Source organism: Rhyacophila brunnea, unplaced genomic scaffold, assembly GCF_057557595.1.
Source record: "Rhyacophila brunnea isolate RB1 unplaced genomic scaffold, BYU_Rbru_1.0 scaffold_1, whole genome shotgun sequence".
Lineage (NCBI taxonomy): Eukaryota > Metazoa > Arthropoda > Insecta > Trichoptera > Rhyacophilidae > Rhyacophila > Rhyacophila brunnea.
This window is the reverse complement of record NW_028232751.1, coordinates 47,086,709-47,111,382: the sequence shown is the minus strand read 5'-3', so window position 1 is coordinate 47,111,382 and position 24,674 is coordinate 47,086,709.

Here is a 24,674-nt window from a genome sequence, read left to right as displayed (position 1 = left end):
AGACCCGGAATTCAAACCTGCGATCCACGATATTATAGACCGATACGTTAGCTGCTCGGCCATTGTGGGTACAAATATAAATTGTTCAGTCTTTGTTTTTATATATGGCCTAAAAATGTGCAAATAAACGTGTGCTGCACAGTCAAATTACAATATCTTATTTAAATATTATTCCGTCTTTTTGTTTTGTCTATTACATGTTTCTAACTTCCCGTCAAAGAGGACTACCACATGTCGGTCTCCCTTCCTCTACAAAAAGTGCTTGGTATGTATAAATATGTATAGACACATCCAACCGTGTTAGCAGATTAGGACATCAATATTGTTAACACAATCACTGCCCACCTTTTAATTATCTACCACATTTAAATAACACGTTAATTATATCTAATGGCCAACTATTCCAAACGCGCCAGTCGCGGTGTTAGCACTAAATGAAATAATACAAAGATTTGCAATAATGATTTTTATTGCAAAGTATATATTTATGTAGAGTTAAGTTTTCAAACAAATTTCTGATTAAAAAGAGAAATTGAAATTTATAAGAGTAAACGGTGCATTCGTATATATGTATTAACAAGAGTTGAGGCCAAGCAATACTCACACAGACGCATTGTTCACAAAAAAGACGTTTCAACGACATCAACGTATACGCATGTTGTCCTCTTTTCGCTATAAGCGCAATAAGCAGGCGTAAGCAAGACAAACGGCTGTTTCACGTAGATGTTGTGCAATGCCCATTGCCTCAGAAATGCACTAATACACACAATCTTTCGTATCTGTGTTCGCACCAACTCTGGCTAAGAGACCTATACCAAATAATCTGTACAAAAGTACATTGGATACGGTTTCCAAGTTGGTAGATAATATTATTATTCTTGAATAGTCCCAAAGTGAGAGAGAGAGATCAACACGTGTCATTCTAAGTTTTATAATTACCTAAGCGAAGATAAGTTATTCATTTTTGTAGTTTAGATAATGTTTAGCTATTAACTTTGAACGAATAATAATATTATATGTTATTATCATTTTGTAATTCACTTTATATTATGCTTGGTCTGAAAACGTTAGAATTGTATCAAAGATTATACCTCTCTGTACAATCGGTTTAAACAACATATCGATCGATATGGTGGAAACAGCATAACTACATTAGACTACATTTCAAATAATGATTCTCTTCGCCATTTGTAATTTAATATAAATTAGTTGTAAAATATATAATTAATCAATAAATCGCATGTAATTTAGAAACTATTAAATTTGTTTATTTTTATTTCGTTAGTTAGGTAGAATTTTTCTGCAGTTTTGTTAGTATAAAATTGTCATTAAAATGAGAAAGTCTGGGTGCGCGGAATGTCTACGTGAAATGTTGTCTACAGTAAAGTTCTATTTCCGGAACGTTACGATACGTTATTTTCTAATCTAGAATCAGGATGGAGGCGGCCACAGCATGTTTGCATTTACGCAGCTATGCTGACAATAAGTCCTATCTTACATTTCTGTCTAAATTTATATTTTCTATGGACAATTCATACTTTCACTGCATTGGTCGTAAGTCCTCTACATATCTGATACTTTACCTATAAATTAAACAGATTATCAGAACACTGTAATATTTAACCCCTGTGAAAATATTATGTCAATTTGGTAAGATTTCAAATTTTTCATTATTTTATGGATATTTCATATTTTTTACGAGATTTATTTTATTTAAAAAAAAACTGGCCTAGAGTTATAAAATTTGGCTGGTAGTGAAAAGGTTAAACACTCTGCATTCTTTATAATTATTTGTCGTGTCTGCATGTTAAGTAGTTATAAATTATGTTTGGTCCAAATATATGGCATACAGAAGATGGAGCGTTCTGTCGTTTATCTATCAAATTCCATTTAATCATATTAATATATCGTCACCTTACTATTAAGACCTCGTAAGTCCGATATTATGGCAAAATGAGGTTTTTTCGTCAAAATTTAAGCAAAAAATAACCAATCATGAACTGTATGAATATTAACTTCACCACCAACAGCAATGGAAAAATACTATTTCTATTACTCCTACAGATATTTCCGACCATCAGTCACTCGGCTGGTAACATTCTGCGTTAACATTGAACAGAGTTTTATTGTCATAGTCATGCCGAGCGGTAAAACATATACATGTTAAAAAAACATTTTAAATCATATCAAAACCTTGATTCTCTAGACTATCGAAAAAATTTAAATTTCGTAGGTCTCGTTGTTTCAAACATGGAATTAAAACCTCGTATTTCAAAACCAGTGTTAGCAGATTCATCGATTAGAGAGGTGTTTAAAATATTGTTTTTATCCCTTCCCCTCAACATTCTTCTCAAACAGATTTGCGAGGTTTTAATAGTAAGGTAACGATATGTCACTTTTATTTATTGTAGTAACCTTGCAATGACCATAATCATCTTAATCAGTTTGTATGAAAATTTGTAATCCAGGATTCTGGTTTTTGGTTCACCATATTTAGACTCCTTCTATATAAAAGAAAGTATTTTTCAATTTCTTTGGTTGGGTCAAAAAATAAATTTGCTAAAAAACTACAATAGACGACTACACAAACCCGTCTCTCTCATAGTATGTCTGCCACAAGTTCCCTTCACTGTTTTAATGTCAGGCATATAACGAATGTGTTCATATGAATCAATCAGTACAGTTTAGATATCCTGACCCTCTTTTCCCTTTCTGTCATTCATTCCTGAGACGTGGCCTGCTCACCTTAGTCGTCCTATTTGCACGTGTAAAATGGCGGAAGGATCATTATACAACGCGTATTGTACGTGATTGTATCTTTATCAATATTTTCCTTTTACAGATATTCACCATCATTATTTTTTGTAAGGTCAAGCATTCCGACCCGTCGCTTAATATGAGACTAAAGATCAAATAACACTGGCAGATTCTTACGCCGATCGTCTGTCCAGATTGTAAAAAATCATTTTGGATCGTTTCCTCAACAACTGGGTAGACGATAACCGAGACGTATTGTGATCGTCGATCCAACTGTCACTTATCATCGTTGGTCATGAACGAAAAATAGAATTTAATATTCATTTACTTATTTAAAAAAAGACATATTGAGCACATAACAAATTATTAATTCAAGACATTCACAACATGACATTTATAATAAAAAGTACAGGTAAATAAACTAAGAGAAAAAAATAAAGCGAAAACTTATTTTATAGCAAAAGAAATAAAATAAAAAAAACGACAGTAATTTAAAAAAAAAATACAAATTAAGCAATAAAATAGAATTTTAAAAACAAAATACATAATGCATCGCTAAAAATGTCTACATATCTAGAGAATGCATTGACCAGCCGCATAGCCCTCGCTATTGGTGGTGCCTGGTGGCGTGACATGAGGAAAAAGTTTTCACCCAAAATGGGTCATGGCTGCGCTGCAACTACGCATGTAATTAACGGGTGAATAAAAATTCATTTTTTGACAACTGACTTTTGATACTTTGGTATGCTATGATTTTAGTTTTCCTTGAGAGTATATTATTATACTCTTAATCTGAAAGTCTATATAATACAGCGTAGTAGGATTTATTTGTAAAATTATTTCTTCTGTAAATTGTGGGCTGTTTCTACTACATTTCTAGTCATTGATCCGGTGAGCTTGGAGAAGTCATACATAAATAAAATTTTGTATCATATAAAACCATATATACCTACAGTGGCCGCGCGGCTTAAGCATTGGACTATCACGCCGTAGCTCTCAGGTTCGAATCCTGGATCTTGCAAGTACACATATTGTTTTTCAAATTGTGTGTGAGTCAGGGTATGGACCTAATAGGTTGAGCAAGTGGCTGACATCCATTTCTCGTAAAAACAAAATCTGTCAATACAAACCTCCACTCTGTGGAGGCCAATATAATCCAACATGGTCGAAAAAAAAAGATATAATTAAATTTGTTGTAAAATTGGTAGATAGGCCATATTGCCAGAATGGCCGCAAAATGTACAGCATTGATTGTGTTTTATAACGACGTCCCGAATAACTAAGTAGGTATTCACGCGTTTCGTGTGACAAAGTTAAACTAATTTCGTATTATAATTCTAACGTGAACAATGCGAGAACTAAAACTTACCCTAATTTCATAATAATTGTTAACAGTTAAACCACCGTCCCGAATACTTGATTAAATATATTTCACCAATATAATAATTGACTGAATTACGTATCGTTAACTGATTTTTTAAATAAAATTACAAAACAGTGTTGACTTTTTGTTGTTTTGTTATAAAATCAATTGCATTTTTCTTGCAGTGACTATATAGCAGGACGCTTGATCCTGATGCTGTAGGTCACATGATCGAATCGTGCATGTGACCTATTCCGAATTTTTCAATATCTATTTGGATCCAGTGCTACTAAATAATAAGTTATAGTTTGTCAAAAAACGTTTGTTAAAAAAAAATATCAGTAATTGATAAATATCCACAGCGGATTGTATAAAATAAATAAATACAATGCATATTAAAGTCAACTTCAGTATTAATACATGTATTCTGATATAAAAATGATAGATTTAGGTCTCTACATATTGTATTAAAAAAAATATTCTAATATCAGTGAATTTTCATGTTTTTTGCAGTAGGTCTCAAAAAGCTTTGAGTTAGTACTTAAGACTTTATAAGCGGATTGTTTCACCACCAAGTTGATACGCAAATGAATTTAGTCCTGGAAATATTTTTTGAACACAGTTTCATTAACGGCCCACATGCCCAACGTAGGTAAAAAATGGAGACTTTATGGTATTTTCAAAGCATTAACCTAAACATTCCTCAAACGTTGTAGATAATCTATTTATATAATTTTGTATTATAATATATTTTATATACATTGTATAGTTTGTATTATAAGTTTAGATCAAGAGGTTTAAAAGAATACTATTTTATGTAATAAAAATACTTTATGCAGTCATCAAATGTTTAAAATAAATAGGATCATGCTTTGAAAATACCATAAAAACTCCATTTTGACCTACGCGGCGCACGTTCCCCTTTAAATGAAAAGATAAATTTACAATTTCTAAAAAACGTTACAAAATGTGAATTCGTAAAGGATCCCATCTTACTTATTATTTTGTTGAATGCGTGGATAAGGAAACAGACAAGGGTTTGCGATGTAATAGAGTTCGATAAAAACCTTAAACGGAAATGGGCTGGACACATAGCTAGAAGAAGGGACAATCGCTGGACAAATCTAGTCATCCAGTGGTACCCAAGAAATACAAAACGTCCGCAAGGTAGTTCTAGAGGCCGCTGGATCGATGACATGATTAAGTTCTGGGGAAGTATGTGGCAACGCAACGTATAGGACCGAGATAAGTGGAATCAGTTTGGAGAGGCCTTCATCCAGGCGTCTGATGATGATGATAATGATTATTTTGTGGTCATGTTTATTATTAAAATTTGATTTATTTTAAAGAACATCGAATATCATAAAAAAATTAATTATGTGGCTATAATATGAAAACCTTTTGATTTATATCAAATCGATCATTAATATTATGACAATTCCAAAATTAGTTTTGAAGCTTTTAACGTTATCATTTTTTTCGAATAGATGGTTTGCAAAATCTGAAAAATTGTTACGTTTTTGGCATGTGATATTCCAATTGGTTATCAACACATTTTATAAATTATCATGAATTACCACCAATCAAACGTTGAATTTATTTATACACATTTATTTAATCAAGAAACATAGTCGAGTATGTACGATAACCAGATTGACTCCAGGCCATTACACTTCTCAGTTCTTAACCGGACACGGTGGTTTTTCCTCCAAACTTATATGGCGAATTGCAGGATGCCGATCACATCCTTTGGGGGTGTCCGCATATGTCAGTTGAAAGGGAAGAGACGTTCAGTTGGACCGGTCGGCCATAGCGACTTAATATCTACGAGGGAAAATTTCTCAGCCTTTAAAAAGTTAGCGACATTTTACGGCGAGTGAAAAGGTCGTTTCTCATCGAGAATTGACCGTAATACTAAATACGTAAATTCAAAGTAGGAAACACGCATACTCTAGTGCACGCCAACCAAGGTCTTGGGAAATTTCACTTTCAGCACAAATTTAAAGAGCGCCTAGCGTTCGTTACGCCACGGTATACGCATGCATATCGGGTGTGAAGACGTGGCGGGTGGTGGAGGGGAAAATAGTCAATATAAGATAAATAATTGGTCATATTGTATTTAAAAAATCGGGATATAAATTTTAAAAGTTCTGATTTTATGCAGACTGGCTCTTTCGATAGATGTCAATTTCATATCACTTTTCCTATAACATCAAGTAAATTGCAGAATCTCTTGAACAAAAAAATAGCACTTCCTATTTTATTGACTTCTAGTTTGTTAGTAGTACCTACCTATTTCTACCAACGTAGAGTATAATTAATCTCCGTAACATTGACGGTATCCTAGGGGTATGTACCCTCATTACATTTATCTATCTACAACATTGTAATAATTAAGTGTACCTAACGCTTGCCTTTGTTTAGGGGCTGTTGTAAAACATCCGACATAACATTAAATTTTTGCCTGTCGTTCTGCGCTTTAGTTAAACTAAGTTTTAACCGTGGCGGATACAAATAAACTTTCGTCTCCCACTCCGCCGAATACAAACCGGTCGTATAAACTTGCGCACGGAAAGGGCCTCGGGCGAAAAACCGGGAGTGGAAAATTGTCCGTTTTTTAGCACCTTGGCGTCATTTTTAGTTTAGGGAGGCCTGTGCATTTCCAGGTATTAAGTCATACCAGTTTTATTGGCATTTAACTGAGGGTTTTTGGTAAGGCCCGAACGTCAACACCGTAAAAGATTAAAACAAGCACATCTACAATAATAAGGCCCGTTTATTATACTTTGATACAACAATCGAAATTATAAAATTTCAGTCTGCAATAGAAATGTTTCATTCTTGTAAAATATCAAATTTTGGAATCGGTTGGATTCAAATATGTACGTAATAAAAAATAATTTTACAAGAACTCAAAAGTTATAATAATAAGATAAAAAGAACTTTTTATATACAACGTTTTTAAATTTCCTATTGAATCATATAAACTTGACTTGACTAGCTTAAACGATCATAGAATACTGAAATGTCATATTGACATTTCAATTTGATTTCCATAGTAACGCACGTATATATTAATAATTTAGTTGCTTGAACAATCCTCTTAGCAACCAATAATGGTGTCGAAATAACTTTTCATTCAAAACTGAATTAACTGAAAATGAATTCAATTCTACTTAAAGATGGCTAACAGTATTAAAAAATGCATTGGCATCGTGTTCTGATATATTCTAAAAGTTTCAAATGTCTAGCTAGTCGGGAAGTTAGTTAAAAATCGATTACAAGATTTGTAGTCGGACAAAGAACCACCGGACAAATAAGAATACAAGCTAAGAAAAACATTGTAAAATAGACATTTTTTTCAATAATGGCAATATAAATCATTTCTCATACAAAATCAGTCCCGCTAATTATGGTTAAATTGGTAGAAAATTTAATATTCTGTACATTTCCTCATTAAAATATGATGTTTGAATTCTTGTTCATATTCACCTTATTTGTCTCCCTGTAGACATTTCATATTCGAACTGGATTTTTATTTTTAGTAATTGATAAAGCAAAACCATCCCTTAATGCATGATTAATTATTCAAGCTTAATTCAATTATTATACAGACTGATTCAAAAGTTAACCCAAAACATAACCGTACGACCTTAGTTGCACTAAGTCTGTTACGGTTTGAGTCGTGTCCATCAATCATCCGTCCTGAACTTATTATCATCATTCATCAACCTCACAATATATTATCATCCATCCAAAAGTGTATCGTCCATTTACGAGTGCGTGAGTGCGTGAACACCGTACCAGTTCCAGTGCACGCCATCTCTCTCAACATCAAAAGTTAGTGTCTGACATCTTATGTAGACCTCCCCCCTAGATCCGTAATCCACCATCCACCATCACCTTCAAATTATACAGTCCACTGCTAAAAGCGCCACCACGTTTTAAAATAAAGTAAACTTTTTAGTAATAAAAATCTATACACTAATAGTACATAGTATATACTAATAGTACTAATTTAATAACCCTATATTATAAGAGGGGTTTTTCAACGTTACATAACATATGGTAATCATGAGTAATTCGAGTATATACCAGAACATAGTGAATATTTGTTTTTGTTGGAGAATATTAATTTAACGGGTGCATTTTTTTCCACGAAATGACAAATACTTGCCGCGGGCGCAGTTGTTACGCGCGTCTGATGCGACCCTGTTAAGAGCTCTAAAAAAAGCTCGCGCCAGTTAATAAGCTCCCGAAAAACCGTTCTCATACCTGGACCATAAAAACCGTAAAGTCTAACTAACTGCGATTTATAAAGTCATTTGTACACCGATTATAAACCGGGCATAATAAAAACTGACCCTTTTTAATATTAAAAATACTCTTGCATTAAAATCTCAGAGACTAATATAATATGTACTTCAAAGGAAAGACAATAATTTAATTCAAGTTGAAAGCATAACAAAGCGACTGTTTACTAAGTTAAATGAGATGGAGTAATCACCAAATTTTTATTTTAACAATATGATGAATCTAATATATACATAGTAATTTTTTTATTATATATATTATTTATATTTAAATTGCCATACTTATAAAGAATAAACTATTTCTTTTATTCAACGAATAATTCACAAGATTTGACAATGTAACATTCTATAATATATTGAACATACATAATTTGTAAACATTTAATATATAGGTATACTCATTAGAAAAAATCTTTTTTAGAAAAAAAAAACTAAATATTTGGAGTGATCCGTGACGTCGGTTACTAATTAAGCCGTTTAATCGATACCTACCTTTTTTAAATTAATATCACTGATCACTGCTAAAGCCGATTTAACTCGTCAAAGCATGTACCTAATTTGCACTTGGTCATGGACGAGTTAACTCGTGCGTTCTTGTAAACATCATAACTTCTAAATAAACTGTTTGTGTATATTTTATAAACAATATTTATCATTTTGGTGTGAAAATATTCAAAATAAACTCGAGTTGGTAAATTTTCACAAATATTTATCATTCTGTTCCTATTTCATATTTTTTGAGGGATTTATTTTATTTCAAAAATAGCTGGCCTACGAGTGTACATAATATAGTCAAAAATGACTGGCAGTGAAAAGGGTAACGCAATTGTATAAGCATTATTTTATATAAGAACTACTAGTTAAATTCGTCGTAATTAAGTAAGATGCCCGTAGCTCAATTAGAAAAGCAAGCTGGTGCGAATTCAGCGGTTACAGGTTCAAGCACTTTCGGGTGTCGTATTTTTTTACGTATGTTACGTTGTCACTAGATATGCTTAGAAAAATCGAAAGATTTAGGTACCTATGTATTATGTTGTTTTGGTACAATTAGATAACAAGTATCTTTACGTCTTTCGATACAAAACAGAAACGAAATGATGAACTCGACAATACATAATATGCTAAGTTAAACATATAATATATATCACATAGCCTCCATATCGAATACATTATAACTGAAAACTCGATTAAACTTCATTACATTTTTAATACAAACATTAATTAACATAATGAATTAACGAGGGTACATAATAGAATTCAATATACCTACATAAACTCATAAATAATAATCAAAAGTTTTTGCAAATCCTGTATGCACGGAGGTAATTTTAAAATATATACAGGTACGTTAAGTACTAAGGCAGCGGTTACGCACCTATAGCACGCGAGCCATATGTCGTGCGTGACCAGACTTTATATACCTACACTCTTTTATCTATATTGAAAATACTAGAAACAATTATTAATTATTAGTTAACTCATTGTTAGTTGTTATTAGTTAACTCTAATTAACTCGTTGAAAATCATTAAAATAATAAAAGGTGTGTCTATTGATAGATCACGCCTACGATGGCCGCGCGGTTTAAGCGTCGGCCTATAGCGTTGTGGGTCCCAGGTCCAAATCCTAGGTCTGGAAAGTACACATACTTATATTGTTTTTCAATTCGTTTATGAGTCAGAGTATGGTCCTAATGGGTTGAGCAAGTAGCTAACGTCCATTTCTCGTAAAAACCAAATCTATTTATACAAACCTCACTCTGTGGAGGCCCATTTATTATCTTATTAGGATCGGACATGGCCAAAAAAAAATATTGAAATAGTGTAAAATATTACCAGTTGGTTGTTTCAGTTACCAAATAACCAATGGTATGGACATCATGCACTGTTTAGCGGTGAAAAATTAAGGAATGAACGCAACTTTCACAACTTTTGAGGTTAGGTTAGGTTTTAACTAAATGAAAAGATTTTTTCGCCTGTGAAGTTCAAGTTAGAAACTAGACGTTTTTTTCTGTGTTTTTCCGTAATCTATAAGAACGAATTATAAAATAATATAGTACGTAATGATTTGAAATACAATTAAACAATAAAATGGTAAGGAAAAGGGTAGTTTTGTATCGATCCACAAATGCCGCGCGGGGATATTCTATACAATACATACTAAAATGTTTTGCAAGGTAGTGTTGCTTACAATTTTACTATTGTTAAATAATATACCTAACTAGTTACAAAAAGGGTATGGAATCTTTGTTATGTCTATCTATCTATACGTAATACTATATTGCCGAAAGCCCACCATGTCCCATGTAGAGATTCAAGTGACTATCCGTGTAGGCCGTAGGGGATGACAAGTTTTGGGCATTTTAATAATAGGTACATATGTACGAAAATAATAATTGCAGGTCGCTTTTAACTTTTTTTATGCGTTTCTTTGTAATAGTAATAATAATTTGTAATAGATACACAAAAATTCACTTAAATAATATGGATAGAATGCGTTATGTAATATTAATGAAATAGAAGATGTGGGAATGCTTTGAACGAATTTAGAGCACGTCCTGTTCAGATTTCAATAACAGAGTACGGGTTCAGGCGATAGTTGGCAGGTTTACCAGAAAACGAGTACTTGGCTCAAGTCCAAGAGGAAAAACATTTTTCACAGCTTTTCATGAGAGACATACTTGAATATTCTTGTAAATTTGACAAGCAAAGTTCGACTTTATGTAAAGCGTCGAGATGATAAATGATCCAGTATTTTTATAATACAAAAAAAACATAATCTGTGATCTTATCTAAATTACGAAATATAATAAAAATGAAAGATGTATTACCCAGGGCTTTGAACCGGAACTGAACCGAATACTGAAAATCGGAAAAACCGATATTTTTGTCGGAATGAAAACAGGTACCGAACCGGAAAAAAAAATTTCGCTTTTTTCGGTTTAGTAATGTTCAAACACGAGCGTTAACATGATCTCACTCTCCACTTCAGCTGTCGTATGCGCAACACGTCTTACGTATTGGGTCTTGGAAACATTTAAAAATTAATCACTCGGATTTGATAACAAAAAACTAAAACCAGAATAACTGGTACCGAACCGATATATATATTTGAACCAAAACGAAAACCGAAACAAAAAAAATAACGGTACGAAGCCCTGGTATTAATTATTACCTACGTAAATCTTTTAGTAGGCCTACATAGGCCTAGTTTTATTCAACCATTATAAACATTCACAAAAATACACAATATTGATGAATGAATGTAGGATAGAAAATAAATTAATAAATGACAGTCTCGATAACAGTTGTATACAGAAAAAAATATGAAATCAAAATTAAATTTACCTGCAGAAAAATAAACGTTAAGCATTAAAAAGGACAAAAAGAGAATGAGAGAAAAATACACACATAAATGCAATCAATACATGCACAACTTATTTTGAAAGAGGCAACAGAACAAAATATCTCAACTCAATCACTTTAATGATTTATAGTTCTGCAGAATTGTGTTACCGGAATATAGTACTTATTTAAGTTTCGATCTGCATGTTTATCGCTCGCCAGTATCCTTGCATTGTTGACAGTTTGTGTCCCTGCTACTAATTACTCAGTACACAGCAATTCCAACTCAACATACCTCGATAAAGAATACAGGTTTTTTTTTGTTTGTAATATTCCTTTACTATTTTTCATTGTTTGATATATTGTATATATCGCTAAGTTCGCGGAAGTTTCATTAAAAGATGCATCTAAAACACTGCAATTGCATTACTTCGAATGCAGTAAACGCAGTATGCGGATGCATCGATATGAATGCAAATACAGTGAACGTAGTGGGTAATTCAACAATTTTTATTATGTCAGTTTGGTCAGTAGCGTGCCTCTAAACTAAACACTATAAATAGTTAGTTTTCCAGCAATCGTCAAACCTTTTCTTGTAGTTTATAACTTATAGTTTTATAAGACGTACACTGTTCTAAGTGTAAGTATTAACATCCATTAAATTGACCCCCTTCGGAATAATGCCGAAATCAGATTCTGGCGATGTTATAACTAGGAATTAGCTGCCATGCAGAAAAATAGTTTTGTTTTATTTATTGTGTGTAACATACGTAAACATTTTGTATGGTATCACAATTAATTTTGAGTAAATGGGTTTTAAGTATATAAATGTGTATTATTATTGTATCCTCCGCATGGAAATGGGATGGAAATATGGCTTCAAAAAGCGACAATTGTTGGACAAATTATAGTAATCCAGTGATAGGCTATATTATAATTTATATATGGAAACTTTTCTGGTTGCAATAATTTTTTACTATTCAATATTTACACATATTTTTGTGTTCAAAATGCAACTGTTTGTTTGCTTAATAAATAAAATAAAAAAAATAACTCAGAAGTAAGTTAGGTCCGAAAAGTAAACTTAGAGGCGGTTAGATCGACGAAAAAGTTATGCGGAAGAACGTGGCAATACAACGCATAGTACCGAAAGGAGTGGAACTAGTTTGGAAAGGCCTTCATACATCAGTGGATAGATTTAAGCTGATTATTTTGGTTCGTTTTTATATTCACTTACGAATATATTTTAAGACGCCTATATTAATATTAGTAGCTACTATCTACCGAAGGTACTTGATGGAATTTGAATTTAATTTCTAATGGATTTAAGTTTTGTACTATTCCATTTGAGTGAAATCGTGACACGTGAGTGGAATGGAATAGTACAAAACTTAAATTCATTAGAATTTACACCTATGTTAAATACGGAATGGGACAACTGGACGCCAGGACAATTGGACGCCACACTATCGTAGACACGTATAAATACAGAACGTAGACGACGAATTTTAATCAGTTTCTATCTACTACTTAGTAGTTCTAATTCATTTTACTCTTAACATAATGTTTTTTTTATTGCGGATTGAGAATTACCATGCCTAAGGCTTTATATAAAATAAAAAAACAATTTTTTCGTTGGAACTTAAACATATGCACGATTAAATCATTATTTACGTATGAATATTAATTTTTCTCACCAACTATTAAATCATAATAATATTAAAAAAATATATGTATATTTTATAAGTACCTATAAGTACCTAACGTCTATTTAATTTCGAATTGCGTGGCTTCCAGTTGTCCAGGCGCCAAATCGTCCTAGACCCGTTAAATACGTATTTTTTTAAAATATTTTTTTTTCTAATACGTTTATTTCTGATGTGCTCTGAATTATGTATTGGTAAATAACAAATGCTACATAATTAAATATTATATATTCGTTGAATGAAAAGTTTTTTTAATGTAATATGTAACTATATTATGTTAACAAAACAGTTAAGTATTGAGTATTTTATTTTCTAAATGGTATTTCAATCAAAATCGACCAATATGCCGCGCGGCAAATTTTTAGCACTTTCCTGTTATAAACTTTGTCTTATCAGTCAGCCCGTACGCATGGTAAAACGGAATCTGCATCAGCCGGCGCGGGGCGATATACAACCCTAAAAGCTGCCCTTTACTGGGCAATAAAATTCCTCGTCCAACACTGATCCCGCGCAATTCCGGGGCGAAACGATTGACTACACGTGTATGTTTGTATTCAACGGGACGTGGCCGATTTGATAAGAACTTCTGGCGGAGAAAAAACTTTGCCGCAATTGAAAGCAAACAGTACCCACCATCTAAGGAGGGTGGGGTATTATAGAGGCCATGACCATTCACGCCATATTGTAAAATCTTTAGAAAATTCCATATTTGTAGGAAACTATAGAAATAAAATATTTAAATAGAAATTGTCATATTATAAATCTATTAAATTTTTATCACAATTTTGCATATACTATTTTATAATATTAATACTATCGACCGAAGGTACTGATGGTGGAATGGAATAATGGAACTCATATAGAATAGTACAAAACTTAAATCCGTTAGAATATTATATTATACTAAAAAAAAAAAAAAAAACAAGTTCCGTATCTTATTAACAACTGAAGTACCCAGCTTTGCATAAGGTCACTTCGTACACCGATGTACATTAATTATCTTAACATTATTAACAAAACAATAATAAATACATTTAATAAACTATTTTTTTATTCAACGAATAAGACACAATATTTGAGAATGTAACATTCTATATATTGAATATACATAATTTGAAAACATCTCATGCATATACAAACTAGAAAAAATCATTTTGTATATTATTATAAAGTAATTTGATAAGCAATTTATGTAACAACTACTAATTCAAATCGTCATAATTTAATAAGATGCCCGTAGCTTAATTGGAAAAGCGCTAGTATGCAAATGCAGGAGATATAGGTTCAAGTCCAGTTTGGTGTCTGCAAAATGTTTTTTTCTATTGTGTATATGTATGAGATGTTTTCAAATTAAGTGTATTCAATAAATATATTTTTCAATATCAAATTGACTATTTTTAATCTAAATAGGTTTACAATAATATTTCAGAACAAAAATAATTCTGACAACAGTAAATTCAAACAAAAAAAAACACCAAATTAAAATCAAATCCTAAAAAATCCTAAATGAGCAAACTTTATTTTAATCTGTGATAAAAATTTAAATTTAAAAGAAACAAATAAACAAAAAGCATACATTGTATTTTATAATATACTAGCGAGTACCCGGCATGCGTTTCAATGCCACTCAAAGAAAGAAATTGTTTGTGTTACTGAAGTGCTTTTAGATAGATACACAATATTTTTTTCCGTCTGGTGCGTACACGAATAAATCAGAAGGTTTTCCAACGCGTGAGCAGGCCACATGAGAAGTCCATGTGAGAAGCATGGATTTTCTAAATTTGGTATAGTAACGCATACGAATAGAAGAAGATAGAATAAAAGAAGAAGAAGATGGTTGTACTAATTCAGAAACCTTCGCGGGCGTGCGCACAACAACTCACCAGTTCAACTAAACAGCTTCATTGCAATCGGATGACTGGTATAGGGATGCTTACGAATAAAAGAAGATATAATAAAGAAGAAGAATAATTAGGTTGTACTAATTCAGAAACTTTCGCGGGTGTGCGCACAACAACTAACGAAAGTTTTATTGCAATCGGATGAATGGTATAGGAACCATAGGAATAAAAGAAGATAAAATGAATAAGAAGAAGAAGAATATGGTTTTTTATTATAGAACCCTTCGCGAGTGTCAACTCTCGAAAGTTTCATCGTAATCGGATGAATGGTATAGGAACGCATACGGAACAGACAGACAGACAAACATTAATTTTTATATGTATAGACTATGTATACAATATTTATAATTGATGTATTTTCACGAACACTATAATATATTTGAAATATTTAATTAGAATTATTATTTATTGATAATCAAGCGTTGATAATTATATTATGTTATGTTCTTTATAAATCCACTGTGTTATAAACTTTAAAAAATTGTGGTTTGACATGTCTAAATCATACCTGACAAAACTAATTTGAATATATCACATCGTGCATTTTCATATGCTATCTTGATCACTGATTTATTTTATATAAGGACTTTCAAGCATGTACCTATATTATTATTATTATTGGCTCTACAATCCTATACAGATCTCAGGAGGAGGTTTTTTTTAACAGATTTTTATTTTACCAGATATGGATGTTAATCACTCAACATATTAGGTTCACACTCTGGGTCCAAATACGCGTTGAAAAACAACATGTGATTTTTTTCCAGATCCGGGATTCTAAGTAGTAAGGGTAGACGCTCAGGCATCGTGGGCGTCCTGAAACATTACTCTACTCTTATTGTATTATTACTACTCTAATATTACGATTACGATCGGTGAATGGATAACTTATGCCTCGTAGTTCAGTGCGAAAAGCACTGGTTTATCACTCGGGGCTCCATTTTCGATCCCAATAAAGACACATAACATTTATGTGTTTCCTCAAAGCCACTATAAATACTCCTGTTTTATTACACTATTTTCATTGGACTTCATGGCCTGTTAAAGTATTAAAAAGAATATTATGTATGTATATTATATAATTTATTAATTATAACTGGTGAACAAATACAATCCATCCTTCACTTCATCCAGCAGTAAATCAATCCCAAATGATGTATTAATATATCACAAGTAGGTATATATTAATATTACCATTGGTTATATATTATTATATTTTTATTCCTACCCTTTATATATAATTTGAAATCACATATTTTTGTGAAATACGTTCACAAAGATAATGTTTCGTTTTTGACTACTTTCTGGAACCGCTAGTGGTAAGCACCCATAACACTAAAGCCATCAAAAACTATTGATCCTTTTGGATCGATACTTCGAAACTTTTCTTTCGATGCGATACCGACTTTTTGCGTTTTTTTTTTTTTAAATAAATCTTTTCTGAAAAACCATCATTTTTGATACCTGCAGAAACTTGCAAGTATCGATAATTTTTGACCGATACTTCGATATGATACCGGTATCGATAATTTTTCTTTTGATATGATTAAATTATTCTTTAATAGTCTTACTGCGTATTTGAATTAAATAAATGTCTTCGTATCATACTAATAGTAATGATATAATAATTATATCTTCTCAATTGAACCTATAGCGCCTGTACACGTACATGGATTTAATTACACCAATAGTGTGTATTTTAAATTATCGCGATAATAACCATTTACATATTTAGACTGTCTCTCCAATCTCATTCTTCAATAGTAGTCGAGACCCGATGTTGTTATTGTTTGGTACTATTTGACAGGTCGTCAAAACTAACCTCAAAGTGTGTCTCTGAGTAGTGTAGTTCGTTTTTTTACCGACAGGTTTGCTACTATCGTTGTAATGCATAGGTAATATGCGTGATATTGCACGGTCCAATTGTTGCGTGAAAATTCAGAAATTTTTGAACTATTTTGATTCATGCATGCAATCTTGTAATTTGCACGATGATACGTGTTTACACGTGCATTTTTTTTGTTATGGCCTCGATAATAAGTACTTTCAGCAGTTAATCCATGCACGTGTAAACGGGATATTACGCTCACCTATATCGCAATAGTTTTGATGTGTGCATTTCTTTTTGTATGTAGACTATAATTTCACCGAACGATATATTTACTAAATATAAGATCTAATTCACACAGCAAAGGTTTCATGAAAATTTAATTCAATAAAGTCGATATAACACTTGCAAAAGATTTTTGCTAAGTTTTATAATATAATATGTTAGTGGTTGTATTGACGTACATATTGACATGAAATAATATGATGTCTCGACTTTGATTCCATCCATTTAATAAGATGCAATGAGGTTTATGCAAAGCATTAATTTTCTGTACTTAGATTTATTATAACATAGATTCCATTGTATAATTATTCCACAAAAATAAATTGAAAAATACTCTGAGAGCAGGTGCATTTCTATGATGGATAGATATATTCAAATTATTGTGATATATCTTTATTACAATCGCAAGCCTAGACTGTTATATTCAGTAGCGTAAAATATATAATCCAATTATTATTTGAGAACATTCAATATGTTTAGTAACAGTGACGTGTCCCGATGGGGAGGTTTAAAATGTAATAATTAAAGAAAACTTACAGCAACCATAAAATACTAATAAATAATTCGGTCATATTTTTCGGTCTAATTCATAATGCAAGGAAATGTAAACAGATGGAAGCAGATGCGTATGTAGCAAAATTTTCTTTTAAAACTCCGCACGTAGTTTAATGTTCAAAGTGTTGGTTTTATAATACGATAGGTCCTGGATATGTATATAATATACTGATATTTAGTTCCCACATTTATTAAACCAATATTCGATAGAAGACGACGTCAAGAGAAGAATACGAAATTGTACTAACAACTAAGATCCAAAAATTCAGTCATTTAGAGTCAAAGAAACATTATATATTATTATTTTATATCTACTTTATGGGACACTTCAAACACAAGTTAAATTATATTCCTCTTTAAATATATCTATGGCCCAGTCCCAAAGTACGGTAAGTTAAAAATTTCAAATTTTAAGTTATGTTAGTCATTATATTCATATATCGCTCATATTCAGTTCCACAAAATTACAACTCGAAAAAAATACTAATTGTACTCGTAAGGCCGATGTTTTGTCACTTTGCTGCAACTCAAAACTAGTTAATCCTAGTTGTAGCAATATGGAACTATGATCCTGAAAATAATGTATAAATAACTTTTGCAGGAATTTAAAATATTTTAACAAAAATTTCGCCTTCTGATGCCAACAGAATTATGAATACATACACTTATATTTTTGATTTATCATAATTTTAATGGTCAAATTTTAAAATATATAACAATAATCTGAAACAATACGTCTACTACAGTTTTAAGTTTCACAGATGTATCTAATTGAAAAATTGTCACATCACAAGTTTTGATAGCTTAATGACGTTATGCAGTTTTTTAAATATTTATTTAACTGTTTAAAATTTTAAACGTGATTTTATGGGCGTTATATTAAAAAAATGCCCTCAAAACAAACCGTGTCCGAAAATGTGTAAGTATGCAGTTCGCCGTATCACACTTCGCCGTGAAATATTGTATCGGAAATATTATATGGTCGTATATTAAAGACCGCCTTACCTCTTTGGTATAGTACTGAGATATGATTCATGTATAAATAAAACACGGCTCTTGTCGGTTTACAGAAAACCAGCAGCAAACAATTTTTGAAAATAGATGATATAGTGGGTTATTTGTTAGGTTATGTTAGGTTAGGTAAAATATCAAATCAAACATATCAAATTTAATATCTGATAATTATCAATTAATAATGATACTGTTATTATCAGATATTTGAAACCAATCAATATCAAATTAATGTGTATATTTAGTCTCATAAAATTGGAACATTATTATTGACTGCAATGCTCCACGAACAACGCGTAATTTTTTCATCTCTGTGTGCTATAGCGATGACCGTATAGTATATGGCCATCTCTTTCCGATAAGAAAACTTATGGAGAACTAAGCTTCGGTGAAATGTAATACGTACAATTTGCATGTAACCCAAATGAAGCACCGCAGAAATATAATCAAATTACAATACGAAGTCGTATAATTTAGTAAACCATACCGTACGGCGTACATACATAAAATGCATCTTCGCAATTCGATTTGGCGCCTCACATTTCTGTATAAATAAACCCCTCATCCCCCGTCCTATAATTTCGCAATTCCGTGAAATAAAAAAAATGTTTGAAACAATAAACCGTCGGAGTTTTTATTGCACAGATAACAATACACCTGAGTCCAGGAGTCATAAAATATCGCGTTTTCCGAAAACCTTTCATGACTCGCTACGATGAATAATACCCTGCAAGGGTTGCAATGTGTACGATTATATTTTCGTACCTTTCCACTGTACGATCATAATATTTACGATTGTTTTTTTTTTTATATACCTATATTATTACAGTGTCCTTTAGTTTTTGGTAGTTATCGAAATAGTTACGAGTCCAGATCGCAGTGGCGAAAAGTGGAGGTAGGCGACATAAATAATGCACACTAAAATTTGTCAGTCAAAAGTATTTGTTTTCATTGAACTAAGACTATATTATTTTTTTAAATTCAATTTAACCCTGCCTAATCCAAGCCCACTGTGGCCGCGCGGCTTAAACGTTAGACTATAACGCTGTGGGTCCCAGGTTCGAATCCTGGGTCTGGCAAGTACACATATTGTTTTTCAATTTGTGGGTGTCAGGGTATGGACCTAATAGGTTGAGCAAGTGGTTGACATCCATTTCTCGTAAAAAACAAAATCTGTCAATACAAACCTCTACTCTGTGGAGGCCCATATGATCCTATTAGGATCGGACATGGTCGAAAGAAAGAAGATTCCAAGCCATAGTAGATAATAATAAAAAAATATTCTTTAATCTATAAAATATCTAAGAGTATACCATTAAACCATACATAATATTGATATCTAATAGATATCGATTTTAGTAGGTAGGGCTTAATGAATTTTAAAAACCAACCAACACCATCTGTTTTATATTGTATTCTTATTTCGACAAAAACAAATAAGTATGACTGACAAAATGTGCACTATCGCCTATAGTATATCTAAACCATTGTGGTTTGTTTAGGCAGGGTTTAATTGAGTTTTAAAAACAAACCAGCATCATCTGCAAATAATTATTGTATCATTAGTTTAATGAAAACAAATAAGTATGACTGACAAAGTTTAGTGTGCACTATTCATGTCGAATCTTATCAGCCTACCCCCACTCATCACCACTGCCAGATCGACAAAACATTATAAAAAGCTTGTAAACAAATAAACATTATAATACACAAACATTGAAAACATTTATTTTTGAATTCTATGACGAACGTGAAATATATCATGCAAATGCACTGACAAACATCCAAGTGATTTTTTTTTTGCAGAATTTTTCTAGTAATGACGTGTGATTCTCGTAAAAATCTACTAATATTACCTCCAATTTGTGGGAATTCATGTACTCTGCGAATATCGATATCCAACTTCTATGGGTAAACAACTTAACATTTCAAAGTTTTGAGTTAATTATGCCATTCGATTTAGAACGGTTATTTCTAAATTTATTATTGTTAAAAAAAATCAAAAATTTCTTAAACGGGTCATAAACTCGAATAACCCTTTCTGGGATTAATCATTATTCAATTATAAACGAGAATGTCTGGGTTGACTATTTAAACTGTAAAATTACATAGTGGATTGCACAGCGTGGTATGGAGAGGTGCATGCTGGGCATAACGCGAAAGGAAAAACATCTGAATGAGTGGATAAGGAAACAGACAATGGTTTGCGATGTAATAAAGTTTGCTAAAAACTTCGAATAGAAATGGGTTTAACACATAGCTCGAAGAAGGGAAAATCGCTGGACAAATCCATTCATCCAGTGGTACCCAAAAGTTACAAAACGTCCGCAAGGTAGATCTAGAGGCCCCTGGATCGATAAAATGGCTAAGTTCTGTAGAAGTACGTTGCAACGCAACGCACAGGACCGAGAAAAGTGGAATCAGCTTGGCCACATCATCGAGTAGTGGATAGACTCAGGCTGATGATAATAATAGTAATTAACTTTTTTTTAAAATAATATTTTGATAAAGTTTAATTACCTTTGTAAAATTAGATGTACGATTTTAAGTATAATTATTTTATAGTATTCTTTAAATTTTGATAGTTGTTTCGACCATGTCCAATCCTAATAGGATCATATGGGCCTCCACTGAGTAGACGTTTGTATTAACAGATTTTATTTTTTACGAGAAATGAATGTCAGCCACTTGCTCAACCTGTTAGGTCCGTTACCCTGACTCACAGACAAATTGAAAAACAATATATGTACTTGCCAGATCTAGGATTCGAACCTGGGACCCACGGCGTGATAGTCCAACGCTTAGTGGGTGTGATACCACAGTGATAGTTGTTACTCTACGGATAAGTTTAAAACCAAAAGCAGACATCTACATAAATACATAACTCAAATATCGTAATATTTAAAAAAAAAATATTACCATCAATTATTGTTTATGTTATTATGTTCAACACATTGTACGGTGTTTACCCCATTGATACGATCGTATAAAAATAAAAGGCACCGTACGATATTGAATATTATTTCAGTATGGCAGCGCCGTAATAATTCTGTTTCCGGTTGCATATTCTCAAGAGAACTTCTGTATGCAGGGTAGATAGAGCTTGGAAAAACACGATTCGACAAAACTTATGTTCTTACGTTTCCATAAAATTCGGCAAAAAGAAAATGGATATTAGTTTGAGGTCTCACAAAAGCTTTGACCTACTTCACACCGCAAAGAACACGGCTACATATGTAGCTAATGTCTAACCAATATATTCGTAACGGTTTTATTTACCACGTAGAAAAATTATGTGTTGATTCAAAATAAACACATTAGGTATCAGACGGTTCTGTATAAATATAGAGTTATATTTATTTATGGATTACATAATATTTTATCGATTTAAAAAGTAATTTTCAACTATGTTTTTTTTTATAAATACACTACCAACGAAATTTGATTAATACTCCACATTAAGCTGCGTTCACATATTATGCTTTAGTTCTTTGGCAGGTCTCGTTGTAGAGAAACGAGACCGCTTTAGGGGGTGACCAGGAGTAGAGAAAAAAGTCGGATTGGATATTAGTCCGATGAATGGAGAAACGAGTTTTTATTGCACCGTAAACTATCGAAACAAAAGTTATGTTACTAGGCCGAGGCTCGGTGGATGAGATGCTGTGCGGAACGATAAGGAGACTGAGATCTGACTGTCACGAAGGTAACTGATCGATACTAAGACTAACTAAGAGTTATTGTTGATATAGTTTGCAATTGGGAAATATGCTGGCCTCTGCATTATTGCAACTTCGAGCGTTTCGATGACCAAGCTCAAGGCAGTCGAAACCCATCGAAGAATTTCACGCATACAGAATATGCTGAATGTAGATGAGACGATTTTGCGATGTTATTTGATTTGCTAATTCGTACACTGTCGAAATAATGCTGAACAGACTGAGGTCACTAACCGCTACAGTTCAAAACGGTAGTCATAATGTTCAACTGAATCATCAGCCCATCTGACTTGGTCACCACATAGGCTGATTTCATCATACTGCAACTGTGTAGATATTTGAAAAATATTCAGTTTAATTTAGAATTAGTTTTTACCATTATTAAATACATTTTTTAACCGAAAATCAATCAAATCAGACAGTAGTCGTTTGAAAAGTGTATTGCAATGAAATTTTGTTACAATATGAGGATTTATTACTTTCAGTCATTGTTTGTTCAAAAAATAAAGATTATTGATTGGATTGCAATACAATTTTAGCCTTATGACAACATTAAGTAAAAGTTAATTTTTAGATTTCTCTTTTTTGTTTTTGTTTTCACCTATATAGGCTAACCATAATATTCTAGAGTCTAGACGAATGTAGATTTTCCAATATTTTTTTTATATCCATTGTTTGTTGTATCAAGAAAAAATTAAATTATATTAAATGGTTTTTATTACATATTATAAGGGATTTATAATATCCGGAAGGATCTTTAAATTTGGGTTATTGATGGGGGACTTTTGTCCAGGGGTATTCAATTTGTTCTGTTACTATGTGCGTCATACGAATCCAATATTATTTTCATTTTACACCAATTTCAATACTATCATGTTTTTATAATTCGAACTGTGCAGAAGACCCGTTAGCATGTTGGCCTTCGAAATAATTTGGAAAATATAAAATTATCTATACGATACTAATTATTGTAAATGTATATAAATTTTTAAAATTTTAAATTAATTTAAGATTCATCTTCATTAAAACGTTTCTATAATATTATCATTTATACATTAAACCGAAGTGTCTTGGTTTGGACTTAAGAAAATATACAACATAATAAAAATATGGCAATAATAAATAACAGTTGGTATAAAATTAATTGAAATCGTGTAAAAGAATGCATGGTGGGAATAACGCAAAGGAAAAGATAATTACATTAAAAGAATCACGGCCATACAGGGGCACAGGTAGCATGCACGCGTTTAAGAATCTATTGATAAGACAACCCGACATGATTTGCGTTTATTTAAACCACTATTAGAAATTGGGAGGACAGATAGTTCAATGATCACTGTCATAAATGACAATTATTGATCAAATACAATCATCTAGTGGTACCTAAAGGATATATACCATTCTAATATATAATATATATAACGATATAATTAAATTCTGCGAAATTACATGGCAATGCAACGAACGGGATCGTGGATAATCGAACTAACTTAGAGAGGTCTTCATACAGCAGTGAATTGATCCAGACGAATGATGATGATAATGTTTTTAATTACCTATTTCATGTTAAAGAAGAAAAAAACTTGCAATTGTATTCACAATACGTATTATTCAGTGGCGAAGGGTGACTTTTGGAAAGAGGTAGGCTGTGGAGATATGATAAAAAGAGCACACTTGTCAGGTATACTTACGAGAATAGTACGATATTTACTACTAATGAATAGGCACACACTAATAAATGATAACGACACACTAATTCAATGAAACTTCAAAAACTCATTGACGACATAAAAATGAGCGATGTGTTTAAATTACGTATTTTTCAAAACATGTATACCCATCAAAAATCATTAGATAAAATTTATTTTTATTTTTAAAAACAATCTATACTTACTTA